General features: G+C 32.9%; 1 pseudogene; it reads left to right on the top strand.

Moving 5' to 3' along the window:
* The first annotated feature begins 9990 nt into the window (after positions 1 to 9990).
* On the top strand, positions 9991 to 11501 carry LOC149556047 (U-box domain-containing protein 24-like; annotated as a pseudogene).
* The last annotated feature ends 6615 nt before the right edge of the window (positions 11502 to 18116 follow it).

The following is an 18116-nucleotide window of genomic DNA, read 5'->3' as shown; positions in this document are numbered from 1 at the left end:
ATCAAAATTACTCCAAAAAAATGAAGAAAACAACATTAAAAAAATAACATTTTGCTTCTGTCTAGTTTGCAGAATTACAATGAGTTTTACCTGCTTGTGTGTAGATGAGTCGGGAACATCGCTAGCATCCCCTCCGAGTGGTTGCTCCATATTGTGCCCCTGTGTCAAAGATCAAGTATTAAAATGTTAGCCAAAAATTTATTGACTAAATGGCATGTTGGAGTCATTGATTAGAAGTTGGTTTAATAGTATGTACCACCCCCATGATAGTAGCCTCGTTTGTATCTGTGTGGTTCAAATTGTAATCAATAAGAAGCTCTTCCCCTACACGTATTGATTTTATCACACAGATGAATACACAATTTCCCTCGTGCACCTCAAATATGCAATTGGGTTGCTTTATAGTTGACCCAGGTCGTGTACTATTTATAAAACTTGCAATATTCCCTGTTGCTTTTGGCCTTCCATCAATGTATATAGCCACACTTTTACTTTGATTATTGTCTTGCTGTTGTATATAATTTGTCGAGAGGGCATACCTACGCATACTTTTTTTATATTGAACAATATGCATCCAACTTTTGTAATCGTAACATGGTCCAATATACTCCATCAATTCAGAAACTTTGTTGTAAGACACCTTTATGCCATCCATAGAAAATAGGCCCAAACCATGTAATGATGATGGTGCTATGCGATATATCCTCTCATTAACACAAAAATCAGTGTTTATTGGAGGAAGTTCCTTGGGTACCCAATGTTTCTGTAGATGTTGGTACCTCAAGGACACCTTGATGTCGCCTTCCATCTCATCATCATAAGAACATGACCCCCCTTGAGCAAGGAAAAATTTCATGCATTTATTGAATTTCCTTCTAGTCTTTTGACCTCTAGTTAATCTCCCTGTTCTAGATAAACTACATGTCTCACTTTCCTCTTCTATTCCTATATTTCCCTCACTTGAGGAAGACACTTCTGAAAAATACCTATTTGCTGGTACCTACAAATGGGAGAGATCTTAGAAGACATCAATCTTACTATTGATAAGTGTATTAAATAGACTGTCTATAAGGAGTATTGACTTATACCTGTCGATCCATGAGACTGTGTAGGATGCTCCTGAAAGGGGTTCAGTTTCCTGCAAATGTAATTCAATTATCGTGAGCATAATCACATCCATCATTAGCATCACATAAAAATTAAAAATATTAAAAGGTACACAATATATCACTTAAATCAGGCTCACATTATAAGCCTACTAGGGAAGTAGGCCTAGTGAAGGGCTAAAACTGGGTTTTTGTATCAGCTGATGAGTTGAGGGCTTAGTCACCTTGGGGACATGCTATTTGAAGTTTTTTGATGTGTGGAGAGGTGGAGGAAACACCTAGTTAAGGTGAAGTCAAGTTTGGTGCCTATTGAGGCATTGTGAGCATTTGATAGTTTGTTGATTAGATTGCTTGGATGAATCCATTGGATGGATTGAGGGACATTCATGGGATTATTCCAAATATGTAGAACCTAAGGTGGCATAAGGATTTTCTATGCACTCTGATAGGTTATGGAGTTGGCTTGGATCAAGGAGAGGGATCTTATGAAGATGCTTGGTTGGTGTTGTGAGAGCACTTATATTATGTTTTCCCTATGAATTTTATTCTAGGTACAACTCCCTTTTATAAATATTTAATGAATTCCCTTTTCTAAACTAAACACTTACAAATGCTTTTGACCTAATAAGGCTCAATACATTCACACATCAATATGTGTTTTAAATAGTTTTATTTAATTAATTTAGATTAGCAGTATTCTATTTGTAGTTGAAACTTGTAGCTTTTAAATAGATAATGAATAAACTATGTAACCATATATATAAGAAAAATATATTTATATCAAGAAATGAATATTAAATAGATTAAGGATTGATGACATACCTCTAAATTTCATCATCATCATCCTCGTCGTCGTCATCATCATCATCATCCTCCTCCTCCTCCTCATCACCATCATCATCATCATCATCATCATCCTCACCATCATCGTCGTCGTTGTCATCATCATTGTCGTCATCATCATTGTCATCATCAACATCATCATCATCAACATCAACATCATCTTCATCATCATCATCAGTAGCAACATCATCGTCATCATCATCTTCTTCTTCTTCATGAAAATTTGTGTCAGGAACATCATCCAATAACTATCGATCGTGATCACCATCTACATCATCTTCTACTTCTTCAGTATCTTCTTCTTCCATCGCATCATACTTTATTGGCCTTCCTCTCGGTTCATGTCTAACAACTAATGACCAAACCGATTTATGTGGAACCTCTAAGTAAAATACCTACTCACATTGGCTTGGAAGAACATAGGGCTCATCCCCAACTGGCTCAAATGACCTTGTATTAACCATTGTAAATTCATTATCATGTTCAATAATAGTTCTATCAGGATCATTTGGATTAAGTCATAGCCTGTACCATTTGACAATGAAGAGTACTAATTTGAAGGAACTAAAGTCACACTCAAGTATATCATCCAAAATGCCACAGTATCAATTTTTAGACTCTCGAGGATGTAAGTCATTTCTAGATGAAATATTAGTCACTTGAAAGACTGCAGTTATTCCTGAATCACAAGTTTTCTTCGTGTCATCCAACACTTTGACGCAAATTTTTTGACATTACAGAGCATAGCCTTGTGGTATTTAACCTGCAATAATAAGTGAAACATGTCAAAATTATTGTATCATGAGTTGATAAACATACGAGTGATTAATAAATTTGTACGTACCTGGAAATCTCTCAAACCACGTGCTAAATCTATTTCCCTTTGCGTAACATTGGAATCTCCATTACGATGAGCTTCTTTAACCAATGAAGATACACCTTCCCATGTTAATGTCCAACTAGAATGTTGACATCATTAAATCCATATCGTCATGCAATCAAGATTGTTTGCAATATACAAACATAGTGCATCCCACTCTCGAGCACCTGCACAAAAAAAAAAAAGACAACTTACAACCGATTTACTTTGCAAATTAAGAAATAATTTATTACAATAACATCTTATAATTTATTACCTCTCACTTTCTTCAATGTACCTTTCCCCATCAAGTACTCCCCTTCTAATTTTTTAAAAGGGTCGAGATCCCAAATGCGATCTAAATGGATATTTGATGCAAACTTAGGAAGATATTCAGTAATGTACACCATAGTCTAGTATACCATATATCCCTCTACCATAGAACCCTCAAGATGTGCTCTTTGTCAAACCAAACCTTCAAAGATTTCAAGTGCCTCTCAACCATCCGCATTGACCTATTGTGCACAGATCCACACAATTCAATCTCCTCAACTAGGTGTATGAGGTAGTGTTCCTGTGCATTGAAAAAAGTTGGAGGTAGACACTTTTGCATTTGACACAGTAAATGAGGAATTCTTCTCTTCCAATAGTTTATATCTTCTTTATGGATTTATTTAGATGAAAACCACCTACATTAAGAGATTCGAGTCACAAAAAATATATAGATACGAGACTTTACAAAATAATATACAATAGATTACATAGCAAGAAAAACAAATCACGAATATAATTAATATATACAACAAATTGAACAGATATTATTGCTTACCTCATGTATTTTCCAAGATCGTATATCACTTGTTTGATGTTATTGTTGAAGGTCTTTGGGAGAGATAGAGGAAGCACGTACTGCAGTAATTATAAACCAATCATTTCATTGTTTTCTAACATAACATAACGAATAATACACATAGTTTATGAATATATTGTAAATATAGAAGAACATAACTTACCTTGATGAAAGTATGCCAATCATGCATTTTGAGCCCTGGCCCAAATTCATTTTTTTTTGATATGAGATTGTTTATGTTCGCAGCAAATCCTGTGGCAAATCAAATTTTTCGTATGACTTCTTTTATGGCATCACTTTGCTGCTCTGTTAATAACCAAGGAAGGGAACTTATATTAATATGATCTCTGTTGCTATTTGAGTGAATGAAATTCTTCAATGCATGATTGGATTCATGAATGTCATTACAAATTTTGACAATTTTTTCTTTGTCACGCCTTTCATCCAATATTTTTCACAATGTCTCTGTTATATTCTTTCCAATATGCATAGTATCAAACAAATGCACAATTTGTAAGTGCTTGTAGTAGGGCAACCTACTAAATTGTCTGGGATAGCTTTTTAGTCCCTTTGGAAGGTTGTCAGTACTGCCTTGACGACCTTCATGATCATCATTTACACAATTAGTAAACAAAAATCATAATAGAAATATATAAATTACAAACATAAACCATTAGGTGGAACGAAATTACCTCGATAATTAATTCTATTATATTCCAACTTCCATAGGCGAGGTGTCATTCTTCATGGCTTTGATGTAGTCTCTTCTTTCCCATTGAAAAGATGTTTTTTCGTACTCCGATACTTATGATTCCTGTGGAGGAAGTGTCTACACTCATCAAACACCTGCTTTCCTAAACTTTTTGAATGACAATATTTCATCTTTTGACCACAATCTAGACATGCAAAATTTCCCTTTGTTTGAAGACCTACAAGATAATGATATAATTGGATTATTAAATATGTTGATTTTTATAATTAGAATTATCGTGCGCAACTTGAATTCACTATAGCATACCACAAAAATGTGTTAGCCCTGGGGCATCATGTATTTTCCATGCAAGTATTGCATGGAATTGAAATTGTCTTTGTCCTATTGGTCTAGACACGTCATACATAGTGACACCATTCCATAACTCCACCAACTCGTCGATAAGAGGCTCAATATATACATTCATATCTTTAACTTGATATTTACCTACTTGAATGAATAGTAACATTATATAATTATTGTGACCGTTTTACTACAAGATTTGTAAGTACATGTAAATTTAACTATCAAATGATAAGATACCTAGAACCATCATTGCCAACATAACGTGCTCCTTCTTTATTGACATCCACGAAGGAATGTTATTGTTGATAACAAAAATAGGCCACATTGAGTAAACAGATCTCATCTCTCCAAATGGATCGACACCATCTGCTACCAATGAAAGCCTGAGATTACGAGGTTCTTCTTTGAAGTCTTGCCACTTTTCCTCTATGTGCATAAATGCTGAACCATCCGTAGGGATTCGAATAATCTCATCTCGACTTCTATTGCGTGCATGATAATCCATAAATTGAGCCAAGCTACTACACCTAAATAATTGTCGCATCCGTGGAATAATGGGGATGTAACGAAGAAATTTTTGAGGCACCTTTTTTGTTAGTTGATCTATTCGATATCTACTCGTATGACATACAGGGCATTGTGTTGCAAATTCATGTTCTTTATAATATATAATATGATCATTGGGACAAGCATGTATTGCTTCATACTCCATTCTAATATCTTTCATAACAATAGTTAATTCTCGATATGAGCGAGGTAGAATATTTGATGATGGTAACAGAAACTTGCCTATCAATCTATAGAAAAAAATATAAGTTGTTTATATAAACAATATTAGTGGTACATTATTCACCGTTTGTTAACTATAAAGACATATATGACATAGCTTAACATACGTGACATTGTTATGTTGGACAAACCATTCATAACCTTCAAGTTCAACAATAACAATACAACAGAGAGAAGAGTTGTTTGGGAGTCTTTGTATAGGGGCTCGTATGCCTTCTGAAGTAGAGGTACATCGAGGCTATCATCGTCATCATGATCAGATACACTTGGACTAAATGTGTCATGGATCAATGTATTTATACCATCCTCTTCAATTGTGTTTTCTGGCGTATGATCATCATCTTCCATGGAATCATTATCTTCACCTTGGATATTTGCACCTCCATGTTCCTCCACTTAAAAACCATATTCTTCAGATTGTTGTGGTTCATATCATGTACTTCCCTGGGAAGATCAACCTATATAAAATTGATTAACATAAATAAACCATGATCATCAACTCATCATCAAGTGATTTCATATGTATATAAATTGTTAAAATGATATAATGAACGACTTACCAGTGGATGATAGTCATGCCCCCCTTCAATGTGACCATTCTCCCTACAATGTCTCTTAACTATTTTGATTAGTAGTCTTCTACAATTTAAGCCCTTACAAATATTTCGAGGACAATAACATTTTCCATCACCTTTTCTTTTCAAGTTAGAACACAATATAGCGATTGTCTCCCTATTTTGTTCTTTACTTATATTATCTAACATGATCATTCTTTGCAGGAAGCAAAAATCGGGCTATGAAAACTTCGGTCTACAACTTTCACAAACTAAGCAAAACTGTCGAAAGCACAAAAATCTTCTTAAACCTAGCTAAATACTTTAATATTTTAAAAATACTTTCTTTGACTTTATTCCTAAGATTATTTGTAAAATGTTGACCAACCTCTTGAAGGTCTTATTTCAAGAGACCTTACAACATTAAGCCACTAAAAGCAATTTCAAAACATATAAGCTAAAAGTCTAGTTAAAATATACATTAGAATAAAAAAATACAATTTTCATACCCGAGCGCATAGCTATAACTCACGCAACAACCTTCTTGCTTAGCTATAGAAGCTCTCCAACAATCAAATTATACAAACTACAAGGCCTAACAGCAATTTCAAAACATATAAGCTACAAGTCTAGTTAAAATATACATTAGATTAGATTCAACAATAGCAAGCAATGTTATTCAGAATTAGATTCAACAAACCTTGGCAGTGTAAATAGCCATCTCCTCTGAACTGGACTCTAGATATGAGGGGGCATTCACATACTCTTCCCCTAAAGGTATCCTGAAGAACAAAAGCCACTATTCTTGAGTTTGTGAATTGCACCTTGAGATGAATGAAGTTTAAAAGGAATGAAAATTATTTTCATACATTTAAATTAGGATGTAATATTTATTCATAAGTATATACCTTGCAAGCACTTAAAATTGCTGTTATATGTGTTGCAGGAAAAGAAGAAGTTTCAAGATAAGTTTACATTGCTGTTATATGTGTTGCAGGAAAAGAAGAAATTTACATTGCTTTAACTTGCCATTGATGAGTATCATCTAAGACCTTTACCAAAATTTTCCCAAATTTTTTAATCAATTTTGCCTCTCCATAATTATACTTATTAAATAAAATAAACCACACAATTATCGTTTACTACAGGAGAGTTATGTTCATATGTTAAAAGACAATTCATTTTCTGTTATGAAAATATGGGGATGCCAAATGCTCTCAAATCTATTATATTCACTTTTGTTCTAATTTTATTGTAGTTAATTTCAATGTAAATTAAGGTTATGCTTTTTCTGAAGAATGATATTGAATGGTCTGTCACAGGTATGTGCTTCATCACTTGGTGAGATTTCTATCAAGGCTCAATTAGATGAGAGAGCCATGATTGAAGAGGCCTCAAATTCTGTAGCCGCTGATATGCCAACCATTCGTCCAAGTGCTACTGAGGAACATGGTGAAGTAGAGAAACCAGAGTCTTCAAAAAAACCAAAGGAAATGAATAAACCACTTGAGGAAGATGGATGCCAGTTAGGTAAGGTTGATTCTAGTGAAAAAAGACTTGAAAATTTTGAAACTCCTGTGCAACAAGATATAACTAAAGAGGTTGAGATGCACTTGGTGGAAAAGCAAGAATCTCCAACCATAGCTCAATCATCAATTGAGATCCTATTTCAGAGTGATGATATTGTGAAGCAGCAAGAAGAAGGGTTGCTAATTATGGAGCTGGTTGCTGGAGCTAATGGTAATGCTTCTGCTTCTAAAGAACCCGAGTCTCAAGGGGTACATTCTGGTGTTGATGTTCAGAATGAAAAAATGTGATAGATAATAGTGATATTCAATGTAACAATGATATCAACAGTGCTTTAAGACAGTACGCATCTCTTAGACATTGAGATATCAATAAAAGATAGTGATGCTCAATAGATGTCATTGCTATGACAAGCAAGGTCTTTTATATTACAGAGATCTTGAAGATTATAAGATCAGTTAGGAGCAGCATTATGAAGAGTCGTGAGAAAAGGAAAGAAACTAAGAAATGAAGACAATATCAAGGGCATTGATGAAAACATTGAAAGAATGCGATAGCTATTAGAGATGATACAAAGTAGATGAAATACATTTTTACACAAATGTTTCTAGTATAGGAGTTCTTATAACAGTTTTCCATTTTTATTAACTTTCATTATATAAATGAAGATCTATCTAGGCTGCATTGCTTGCAAAGCAAATCTTTATGATTCTAGTGAACTTACAATTGGTAGTTGGGTAAGAATGGCACCTTACATCAAATGTAGGATGATTAGGTTGATCTAGACATCCATGGAAAGTATTGTGACTTAGAGGGATTTTATGTGAATATTAGGTCCTAAATGATATTTACCACTATAGAATTAAAAAAAAAAAGTGATGCTCATGACAACTCAGACAAAAGGATGTTCAATAGAGCATAAGGTCTCGTGAATATTATAGCAGTAAGAAAGAGATAATGGAAGGCACAAGTTTGTCTAAGAGCAAAGCATTACATAAAATAAGACAAGAACATTGTTGTTGAAAAGACGAATACTAAAATCTAAAAGGAAAGACCAAAGAACAAGAATTCCAGTGCAAAATTGTGATCAACAAATTAAAGGACATCAACAGTCAAGAATCATGCAATTAAGATAGTAAACACAAAATTAATGGACAAGAGCCAAGTCATTAAATGGTGCTCATTCAAAGACAAACACAAGTGTTGCAAAACACTAAAAATAGTGAGAAGGAATTGGAGATATCTTGAGCAGAGATCAATTAGAAGTCATCAAAATCAGTCACTGTTATCTAGGAACAATGTTAAAGGATAGTGATAAAGAAATACAACATTAAAGGACAATGATGAAGAAATGTTGACACACTTTTATATGTATGTTCAGTGAGCACAGATCAAGAACAATGGTAAATGTTGAAAATAACAAAACAAATATGTCATCAAATGGAATCCATAACAGTGTTGACGAGACAATGAGATGGACTGTTATAGAAACTCAGAGATGATAGGACATGACAAGATGTACATTTACCATTTTCTAGAGGAGCATCATCATCAGAGGTTACATAAGAGCTATCAACAATGATATGAGTAGATTTAATGACATTAAAACAACATGATCGCAATTAATTTTAGTGAAGAAGAAGATCAAAACTATGATAAATATTAGAGAGCATGACTCATATGATGAGGGGCAGAAAGAGAGATAATTTCACCTTTTTGTTAAAGGTATTTAGAGTGTTTGCAAGGCGATTCACTATCCTTGGATACATTCACAACTTTTATTTGAAGGATATTCACCATATAATGATCATCAATTTACTGTCTTGTCTAAGGGGTCCAAGCACTAATGTCAAAGACCATTTTCTGTTAATAATGGTACAACACTTTTGGTGAAGATACAATATCTGTGATTGTATGAAACGATGCTCTTGGTTACACAAAGTAGACCTAGAAATACAGTAAGAATATTATGATGGCCATCAGACAACAAAGAGCAGTGAGGTGGCCAAGGGTAGAAACAATGTGTGTGCCATATAAACGCAACAATAATATATGTATAAGAGAAAAAATAGTGATCAAACAATGTAAGGAAATAGTGAGCAGATATGCATCCAAATAGCGCTACTGCAATGAAAAAAATAGTGACATCAGAGAGAAAGATAGTGGTGAATATACATGCAAAAAAATGATTGATGTTTGTAGGCGCACTTTTAGTACCCCTATTTCAAAACTTCAATATGTGGTTGTCCTAAATCTAGGTTCCACTAGTTTATTAGTCTCCTGGTTGATGAAATATGCAGACAATATTGTCAAGGTCTATGCAACATCTATGGCAGAGTTGGAATGGTATAAAATGCTTTGTAAGGATAAAAACATTGGTTATTATGATTCTTTTAAAGAGAAAGATGGATGATTGTGCCACAAGTGTTGGGCAAAGCCCGAGCTATATATCTACTGAACTTCATAAGTTTAAGAGGGATATCGAGGAAGTTGAAAGGGAAAAGGAGCTTCAGGATGTCCAGTATATGCAATAGGTCATGGCTCTTCTTTCTCAAGCAGATGCTAACATGGCATTAGAAACCTCTTGCAAGCATTTCCTAGAATTGAGGAGAGTAGTTAGCAGATCTCGGGAGAATTTCATTACTCATGAGCCATATTCAAATTTTAAATGTCCTCTTATAGGGAAAGTGATGAACGATCCAGTTTTGATCTCAACTAATAATTCTTTTGAGATAGAAGCAATTGAGAGTGAGTTTGTAAGAGGTGAGCCAAAGGATCCCCTTACTAGTATAGTTCTCCCGAATTCCATTCTTATACCAAACCAAGCCTTGTACTGCACTATAAATCTCTGGAGGTAGCAGAACTACGTGGCAAGGATTTTGAAGGCAAAGATAAAGTTGGAGACAAAATTATGTGCCGAGCAAAAAAAAGAGCACTTGTTGATCTGTCAGAACTCTGCAAAGAGAGTATAAATGATAAAAATTGGATAATTTTTGAATCTTTACTTCCATTAATAGTGGGATCTTTGAAGCCTAATCATAACAAATTGAAGGCACTTTGTTTTTTAGTTTTAATGGCAGTTGTGCAAGATAATAACCATGGTAAGGAAAAACTAGTTGAAGCCAATGGGCTTAGTAAGATCATTAAATGTTTGTTCAATGACTTGAGCCTTGACCTCATAAGGGCTGCTATAAAATTCTTGTCAGAGCTGAAAAAAATATAAGAATATCTTGGAGCAGCTAGGTCGACAACGTGGTGCTATTTTGACAATTGTTACGATTTTAATTAGGGGCAATCATCCAGAGTTGATGATGGATATTGAGACTATTCTCAATGAGCTCTCTTATGATGGAAACTCATACAATGAAGGAAACATAAGATCAATGATCTAGTTTAATTGGTGCAAATCCTTTGCCCATTGCCTTTTAAGAGGTATGGAGGAATCCAAATTGGGAATGGTCAAAATGCTCACACAATTGCAGCTCGATGACAACAGAAGACAGGCCTTGATTCAACAAAATGTAATTGATGCTTTGAAGCTGGAGGGGTTTCTTTTCTACTTGTCTTCTTAGAGAAGCCTAATTTGAATATGAAAGTCAAAGCTACAACTATTCTAGCAGATTTAACTATGGAGCATAGAAGATCTTTTCTTCTCTGTGATGACAAGACACCAATGGAAGCATGCAAGCTTGTTGAAGCCATCATGGGAATTCTAACTTTCTGCAAATTACCAATTGTAGAGAATTTGATGAAGGTGCTGTTATTGTTGACAGAAGCTTTAGATGATAGTGATGCTGCAGGATTGATTCAGGACAATGATAATAACCTTCAAATCATTCGGGCTTTTATCAAAATGGCCAAGCCTCCCTTGCAATATCAAGCTATACAACTGGTTTTTTTAATGTGCAAAGATTGATGGTTTTGTTTGAATGGATTCTCACATGTTCAAAATGTGGCTGTCACATTAAAGCAGAGAATTTGGAGTTGAAAAAGTTCATGTATCTATATCTCATTAATCATGCAAAGAATATCATGCTGATGTTGAAGGTCGAGAATCAGGAAGGTGTAGTCATTTTCGAGGAGATTGTGAAGGAGTTAGATGCTTTCATGGTTGCCCATGGAGATAAATGGCATATCAAGAAATGGTCATGTATTGGTAATATTTATGCTAGGAAGAGGTAGGCACAAGATCGTGTGTTGTCACTTACAAAAATTCAAGATCTTGTCTTTTCATAGGATTTGAGTAGAAAGGAGTCTCAAGTTGTTTGAGAACTTAAGTAAGTAATGAGAACTATTTTTAGGAAGTAGAAGGTAAGGGTTGATTGGCTTTAGGAAGGAGATACGAATATAGTCTTTTTCTATAATTATGTGCAAACTTATAGTTAAAATAGGATTTATATATCTAATTTGGTTAATTTAGATGGAATTTATCTGATCTTTTCATATGTTTTGTCTTGGAAAAATCTACGTGGTACTATTAAGAAGATTCATCCCTACTAAGGATGAGGGGAATGATGCAGAGATGGGTAAGGGCTCTTTATCAACTATTAGGCAGTCTTGCCAAAAGATCAAATTGCAATCCAAACTGACAATGTTCCTTAGGGCTACGAATGACCCACATATACAAATACAATGACTCAACTTCATGAGGGTTCTACTATGGTTTCCAAGGTCCTCAAACACCTAACCCAACCCAAAAAGTTCACTCACCAAGTTAATGGTAAACTAACAATCAAATGCCATTAGCAAGAATAAAGCCGAGTTCTACAACCTTTTGACCATTATTAGAGCATGTGGAATTAGAGTTGTAAGCCTATGAAATATTTGAAAGATTTCTTTACTAGATGTGGAATGGGAGTTGCAAGCCTATGAAGTATTTGAAAGGTTTCTTCAATAGATGTCATCTTGTGGGACACATGTTTGTATGAAGTATCTGAAAGGTTTCTTCACTATATGTCATCTTGTGGGACACATGATTGTTTTATTCTCCTAAACTTAATCTATGCTTGTGCCAGATGGGAATTTTGATGAGTGGATGTCCATTAAAGCTCATGCCAAATTTAGAAGTTTATAAAGGTGATGTAGGAGCATAAGTGGTTCTTGGCAATCTTGAATCAACCAAAAACATTTTCTTTGAGTTTGTTCCTTTTCATTCCAGTTCTATGTTTCTTTCAACATTATTTTGAATTGGCTGGTTTTCTCATGTAGACCTGTTTGACATGTTCCTAGCACCATGGTGTAGGAGGACCTAGGGTTTGGTCTAAAACCCCAAGATATTCTAGCTTGTAAATGATCCTAGTCTGGTCATTGATGAATACAGACTCCAAGAGGGTCTAAGTGGTCTGTCAGGGTAGTTTGTGTGTCTTTGTGATCCTAGCTAGGTCATTGATGAATAAAGACTCCAAGAGGGTCTAAGTGGTTTGTTAGGGTAGTTTGTGTGTGTTTGGGAAAAATTTGCCAATGGGTGACAAGAAATTGCCAAGTTTGGCAAAATGAGATCATGCCAAATGACCCTACAAAGTGTGTAATTGTTTGAAAAGGATGGAGACATGGTTCATGTAGCTGAGGAAGGCATTCTGCATCGATTTGAGGTGATGGTAGGTTGATAGGAGTCAAGATGCTAAAAAGTTGTAAAGTTGTCATTTTAACTTCAACATTTGGGCAAGATTTTACAAAATCTCCAAAGGTGGTTATGGGTCAGTTCCAACAGTTGGAACATGGTTTTTATAGCTAACATATAGAATGAATAGTTCTTAACATAGGAAAACTTATGGGGAAAATAATAACAATATCTCAAACTAACATATAACTGATTAAAAAAAACTACAACCATACATTCTTGTATGCATAACAATTAAAATTAAAAAATAAATGGAGATATATAAATACCAGACATTGGTAGTGAGACCCTTCTTCCTGCCAATCACCCTTCCTTCAACCAGCTGCTCTATATAGTACAAAACCTAGGCTTTCCCTGGAATGTGGTTAATGTATGTTCAAGATTCTGGAGGAAGAAATGTATGTTGGTTTCGTAGCTGGTACTGGAGGGTTTCGTAGCTAGTACTGGAGGGTATTGATCAAAATCCAAATTCTCAAAGCATTCGACCAATCCCCTTGCCCATGCCTCAGTAAATAAGATCTACCATAATTACTCCACACCTAGCAGAACAGATTCAAAGCGCAATTGCCATAGCATCTGTCCACATCGCCATTTTATCAAAGAATTATGCAAAATCAAGATGGTGCTTGTACGAGCTTTGCCTGATGTTGAAATCGAGAGCACCCATAATTCCAGTGTTCTTATACGATGTGAAGCCTTGTGACCTCCGATGGATGGACAAAAGAGGACCTTATGCCGAAGCTTTGACAATGCACCAGACAAAGGGGAGATATCACTCCGAAACCATCAAAAACTGGAAATAGGCTCTGCATCAACTTTCCTATCTCAGCAGCTTCGAGCTCGACACTTGTAATGGGAAAGACGGGAAGGACCTTTACACTCTTCTTCACTATGGCCTTGATGAGGCTAAGATATGCGTGTGCTCCTCCAAACATTGAAATGACATATATTGTATATGCTGCCGAACAAAACTCGCGTTCCAATTTCTTTTTTTCAATTTTAGCCCGACGACATCACAATTGCGACACCTACGTTGCCTGATGTCACAATTGTGACGTCATCAGGCTATAATTGAAAAAAAAAGCCAAAAAAAAAAACATTTGCTTGTCGTCGCAAATTGACCCCTAATGTATTAGTGATATATGTTTTTATTCGGATTGGGCCTTGCCCTTTAATGTAAATTATGAGATAGTAAAACCAAGTTGATTTAATCAACTATTTTGAATATCTATGCTATGAATCACTATTATGTACATTGTACACTCTCAAATTTTATCAATAAAAACAATAGTTTTTGGCTTCTCAAATCATTGTTCTTATTAGTCTACAACTCTATTTTTGGCATCTCAATGCACTGCAAATGTTAGACTGTGACTGTGTTATAAAAAAATTAACTGTTAATAGTTATAAAGTTACAATTTAGAAACAAAAAAAGGGTTTCAACAATCCCTTTATGGTTTCATATTTAATTAATGATTTATAGTTAAAAATTATTCAATTGAAAATTATCCAATGAAATTTTTTAAATTTATAATATGTATATGTATGTCCTTTAAATTTCAAAACCTGCAAAATTTGATAATATATGAATGCAGGGGCCAGGGCCATGCAAGTTAATAGTTATTAGTTATAATAGTTTTAACTATTATTAATTTATTTTTAAAAAAATTAAATAAATAAAAAATAATTTGTTAAAGTTAAACTTATGATACATGTAACATCATGATTTATGAATCATGAATCCTGAATCCTGATCAATAATCATGCATTTTAAATTGTATAGATAATATTGAAATTTGATTTGAAAATAAAGAGTTTAAATTATAACTTATATATTAATGTTCATATAAAATATTGAATATTAATTAATTTATTCATTTCTTCCTATTCTGAAATGTAAATTTATTTAAATATCATGAATCATGAATCCTGAAACCTAATAATGATCAATGAAATGCAATTTAAATTGTATAGATAATATTGAAATTTTATTTGAAAATAAAAAAGTTCAAATTATGACTTATATGTAATGTTCATATAAAATATTGAATATTAATTAATTTATTCATTTCTTCCTATTTTGAAATGTAAATTTATTTAAAATCATGATCATCATAATATTTTTGACTTTTTATCATATTTTGAATTAAATGAAAAATGCCACGGTTATTTAAATTTAAATTAAGTTATCACTTATCATTATCAAGCTGAAGTAATTTAGCCAATATTCATTATAATCTAAATCAATTTTAATTAAGTAAAAATGCTACGATTATTAAATGAAGTTATCATAATCAAGCAATCAATGATCGATGAATGATGATTGATTACAATTTACAAATTATAATTTTATATTTTAAAAAATTTGATGTTTCATTAATTTTACATGTTTAATTTATTCATCCAAATCACGGATTTTGGAAATTGTCAAGAACTTCAAATAATTTGTATGTTTGCAATTGGTTACTGCACTTTTTGATTTAAGTTTTAATTTGCATTATGCAACAATAAGATAGGGGAGAGGAACCAGTAGTTGTGAGGGCTAACTTCGTCAACATGTAGCCGCTACATGAGATATCGTAAGACCTTCATTTTTTTTAGAAATTTAAGATGGACATTGAACTACCTATAGGCTACAACTAAGGTTTGAAGCTGTGACTCATCACACAACTCGTTAAAATAGTGCACCTAGTGAGATGTGTCCAAAAAATAACTTTTTAAACATTTGACCAAAGCTTAATCTAAAAATATCTAATAATTGAATTTAACATTATTATTTGTTGTTAATAAAATATTGTATAACTATATGAAATGTAACATATATGTAACTTAAATGGACCAAATAATAATTATTAATCATAAATACTTGTCATATATAACTTTTATATATAACACAAAATGACAAATACTTCAACAAAAATTATTTGTTGTTATAAAAATAACACATTATTATATAAAATACAACCTATAACCAACACAAAGTGACCATTAGTTGAACACTAAAAGTTTTTGACAATCTCACACATTTCATAAGAAAATGCAAAATATTTATTATTATTCACCTTTTATATTTGTGATGAGACCATATACATTGCTACCCCAATAGTTATACACATAAGAGTAGTATTTTTACACTAAGATATCAATGTTTATTTAATTGAGCATATTATGTTTTGAGTGACACACATATATGAAATAGCTATGATATTTTATTTGAGACAAAAAATTTATTTATTTCATTCATTAATGAATTCATATATTTATTTTTTCTATAACATTTATAAGTTTTCATGTGTTCATGTATTGGTATATTTTTTATTATCAATGTTTAGATTTTTTATATATGTACAAATATATCAATTAATTACAATATATAGTAAAAGTGGGTTGGAAGATTGGACTATATGTTCATTGTTCACAATAAGGTGATCGACTATTGGACATGCTCAACTATTGGTCCTCTTCCCTAGATTATAATTTAAATAATTAATTATATTAGTTATGCAAAAGGTTTAATGATTCACAATTTGATTTGGACCATTCAATGAACGATTGATCAACGACTTTGGCTCTATTTCGAGACAAATTTTAAAAGATTAAAGTTAATCTCTATTTCTACCCAAAATTAGGACACGTGTAATGGAAGATTCTCTCTTATAAGTTATAGTTATCACCTGACCGTTGAAAATAAAGATTGATGACCCGAGATGAATTTTAGACCGATTTGGGGAATGTTTTCCCATGTGCCTAGATTCATTTAGAATTGTGACACATCTTCTTGACAAGTGTCACGATTCTGGATGATTCTTGACAATAATGATAACATTCCACAAATTGACCCAAAAATCATATCGATTATTAAGTTCAATTTTTATTAATTAATTAATTTAAAATGAACAAATTTCAAAATTTAAATGTATATTAATGTAATTAATTTTTACTTTTTATTATTATAGTTATGTGCATTATTGAGTCTTGATGTCATTTAGATGTACATTGTACATAGTATTAGTAAACTACTTAAAGCCATTAATTACTTAATACTTATTTTTTAACTTTTAACTATTAACCTTTTATGTTTTTAGAGTATGAAGTTCAAAGTTCTCAAAGTTGAGAGTTTGATACGATAGGGTTTTCAAATTTCAACTTTTCAAAGACTGACTGAATTCTATTTTGTGTTCTGAAGATTGAAAGTGTGAAACTTGAGTATCACAGGACAACAACAATTATCTGAGTATCTGCTAGCACCACTATTGTTGAATCTCAATTCTCAATTCTGGGTATTTAAAATTTTTTAGTGCAATTTGCAGTAATAGAAATCTTGATTCTTATTGTCTTAGGTTTACACTATATAGTTTTTTTAAATAGGGCTTGGAGACAAATTTTGTGTAATAACCAATAGTAGGCATGGGAAAAAAAGAGTCAAAAACCTCTAATACAAGTGCAAACATAAAGGAAAAGAAAGACATTATAGAAATTCAACTCAGGCAAGTGCTACAAACCTCAAGTTTCATTGATGAATGTTATGATATTTTTGATCATGTGATTGATGGAGATTTTGGAATCATGAGAATTAGACATTCATTGTTTAATAAGTGGAAAGATCCACAAAAGGGGAGATATTATTACAAATATAAAAAAAGTATTCATGCACATGCAAATAAACTAGTTGCTTTAGTTATTAGATTAGAAAACTTCATTGTACCCGAAGTATTCTCTTGCCCTGAAATTGTAATGCTATGCGCTTAGAATTATAATGAAAATAGAAAGACAATTGTAAACCAAAACACTCAAGAGGAAATTTTATCCATAAGTAAGAGAATTTTTTTTAGTCTATTAGACCTAGGGCTAGGTTTAAACCAGAAAGCTTTAACAAGTGCATTGAATAGGATAAACTAGCACAGACTTATG

The sequence above is a fragment of the Cupressus sempervirens genome, chromosome 5, assembly GCF_028749045.1.
Source record: "Cupressus sempervirens isolate cs-2001-9-10 chromosome 5, ASM2874904v1, whole genome shotgun sequence".
Classification (NCBI taxonomy): Eukaryota; Viridiplantae; Streptophyta; class Pinopsida; order Cupressales; family Cupressaceae; genus Cupressus; species Cupressus sempervirens.
The sequence above is the reverse complement of the archived record's forward strand: the minus strand, read 5'-3'. Positions and strand labels throughout refer to the sequence as shown.